Genomic DNA, 3,460 nt, shown 5'->3' with positions numbered 1-3,460 from the left:
TTAAATCTATACCTTGCCAGGCAGCTCATAGCTTATGGGTATCTTTACATCTTGCTTTTCATGGTGACAGCTCTTGGCAACTCCGGACAGCCTTCCTGTTCCCAGAATTCTTATCTCTTTGTCATCAGAAATATGTTCCCCAAGATCTTTCTCTAGGTAATCAGAACTACATTTATTCACAGTTCCATTCTACATATCATTTGAACTACATTTCCCACAGTTCCATTCTCTACATTGTCAAAACTATATTACCCACTTTTCCATTTTCTATGTGAAAAGAACTAAATTTCCCACAGTTCCATTCACTATATCAACAGAACTACATTTTCAAAGAGCTTTGCTCTCCATCATCAGAACTACATTTCCCAGAGTGTCTTACTTTTTGTCATCACAACTTCATTTCCCACAGTGCCCTTCACTCTGTCATCAATACTTCATCTCCCACAGGTCCATTTTCTACCTCCTCCAGACTACATTTCTCATAATGCCTCCTTCTACATCATCAGAACTATATTTCCCAAAGTTCCATTCTCTATGCCGTCAGAAATATGTTTCCCAAATTCCATTCACGATGTCATCAGAACTTCATTTCCAACAGTTCTGTTCACTATATCACAGAACTATATTTCAAAAAGTTCCATTCTCTACATTTCACAACTACATTTTCCACCATGCTTTCCTCTGTCTTCAGAAGTACATTTACCATAAATCCATTCTCTATGTCATTAGAACTACATTTACCACGTTGCTTTTCAGTGTGTCATCAGAAATAAATTTCCCACAGTGTCTTTCTCTGTGACATCAGAACTATATTTCCTCTAATACCTTTCTTTAAATCATCAGAACTACATTTCCCACTGTGCCTTTCTCTGTGTCATCAGAACTACATTTCCAACAGTTGGTTTCTCTTTGTCATCAGAAATACATTCTCTGTGTAGAGAATGGCAATGTGGGAAATGTAGTTCTCATTACATAGAGAGAGGCACTCTGGGAAATGAAGCCCCGATTAGAGAGACAAAGGCAGTGTGGTAAAAGTAGTCCTGAAGAAACAGATAAAGGGGTGGTGAGAAATGTAGTTTTGGTGACTTAGGGAAAGGAATTTTGGGAATTGTGGTAATGATGATGCAGAGAAAGGCACTGTGAGAAATGTAGTCCTGAGAGGAAAGAAAATGGAAGTGTGGGAAATGTAGTTTTGATGACATAATAAATGAAACTGTGGGAAATGTAGTTCTGATGACGGATAGAAAGAAACTGTGGGACATGTAGATCTGATGTAACAGAAAAAGTCATTTTGGAAAATGTAGTCCTGAGAAGGGAGAGAATGGAACTGTGGGAAATATTGTTTTGATGACATAGGGAACGTAGAAAGGCACAGTGGGAAATGTAGGTCTGATGATGTAGAGAAAGACACTGTGTGAAATGTAATTCTGATGACACAGAGCATTGCTGTATGGTAGATGTAGTTCTAAAGACAATACAAAGAGTTCCATAAACTATACTGTCATGACTACATTTCCCAGAGTGTCTTTCTCTAGGTCATCAGAGCTACATTTTCCTCAGTTCATTTCACTATGTCATCAGACCTACATTTGCCTCATTTCCATTTTCTACATTATCAGGACTACATTTCCCACAGAACCATTTTCTAGGTCATCAGAACTACATTTACCCAAGTTCCATTCTCTACATCCTTGGTACTACATTTCTCACAGTGCCTTTCTCTGTGTCATCAGTAAAACATTACCCACAGAGCCTTTCTCTACAGCATCATAATGGAATTTCCCTCAGTGTCTTTCTCTGCATATCAGAACAAAATTTCCCACAGTGACTTTCTCTGTGACATCAGAACTAAGTTTGCCAAAGTACCTTTGTATATATCAGAACTACATTTCCCACTATGCCTTTCTGTGTGTCATCAGATACAAATTTCCCACTGTGCCTTTCACTGTGTCTTCACAACTACATTTCAAAGATTTCCATTCACTATATTGTCATGACTACATTTCTTTGAGCGTCTTTCTCTAGGTCATCAGAACTACATTTCCCACAAATCCATTCACTATGTCATCACAACTACATTTCCCAAAGTTCCATCCCCTACCTCCTCAGGACTACATTTCCAACAGTGCCTTTCTCTCTGTCATCAGAACTGCATTTCCCACAGTTCCATTCTCTATGACATCAGAACTACAATTCCAAAAGTTCCAGTCTCTACATTCTCAAGACTACATTTCCCACAGTTCCATTCTCCATGTTATCAAAACTACTTTTATCAAACTTCCATTCTCTAACTTCTCAGGGCTACATTTCCCCCAGTGCCTTTCTCTGGGTCATCAGAAATACATTTCCCAAAGTTCCTTTCCATACCTCATCAAAACTCCATTTCCAACCATGCCTTTCTATGTGTCTTCAGAACTACGTTTACCTCAGTGCCATTCTCTGTGTCATGAGAACTACATCTCACACAGTTCCATTCATTATTTCATTTGAACTACATTTTCCAAAGTTCGAATCACTAACTTCTCAGGACTACATTTTCCACAATGCCTTTCTGTGCAGTATCAGAACTACATTTCCCACAGTGCCTTTCTCTGTCTCATCAGAAGTACATTTCCCTCATCACTATTTGGTACATCATCAGAAATACAGTTTTTCACACTTCCATTCACTATGTCATCAGAACTACATTTCCCACAGTTCCATTATCTACAATGTCAGGACTATATTTCCCACAGGACCATTCACTATGATATCAGGAATACATTTCCCACAGTGCCTTTCTCTTAGTCACCAGTACTACATTTTCCCACAGTTCCATGTTCTATGTCATCAGAACTACATTTTTTCAGTTTCATTATGTATGTGATCAGAACTACATTTCCCACATTTCCATTCTCTACTTTGTCAAGACTACATTTTCCAGAGTTGCATTCACTATGTCATTAGAACTACATTTTCCAAAGTCCACTCTCTAACTTCTCAGAACTACATTTCCCACTGTGACTTTCTCTATGTCATCAGAAATAAATTTCTCAAAGTTCCTTTCTCTGTGTCATCAGAACTACATTTCCCAAATGACCTTTCCCTACATTGTCAGAATGACATTTCCCACAGTTCCATTCCCTATGTCATCAGAACTACATTTCCAACAGTTAAATTCACTATATCATCAGAACTACATTTCCCACAGAGCCTTGTTCTGCATCATCAGAATTTCATTTTCCATAGTACCTTTCTCTCTTTCATCAGAACTACATTTCCCAGAGTACCATAGTCTCTGTCATCAGAACTACTTTTCCCACAGTTTCATTCTCTACCATGTCAGGACTACATTTTCCAGTGTGTCTTTCTCTAAGTCATCATAACTATATTTTTCCACAGTTTATTCTATATGTCATCAGAACTACATTTCCCACAGTTCCATTCTCTACATTGTCAAGACTACATTTCTTACAACTCC

Source organism: Peromyscus californicus, unplaced genomic scaffold (assembly GCF_007827085.1).
Source record: "Peromyscus californicus insignis strain IS unplaced genomic scaffold, ASM782708v3 Scaffold_29__1_contigs__length_610611, whole genome shotgun sequence".
NCBI lineage: Eukaryota > Metazoa > Chordata > Mammalia > Rodentia > Cricetidae > Peromyscus > Peromyscus californicus.
Note: the sequence above shows the minus strand (reverse complement) of the source record.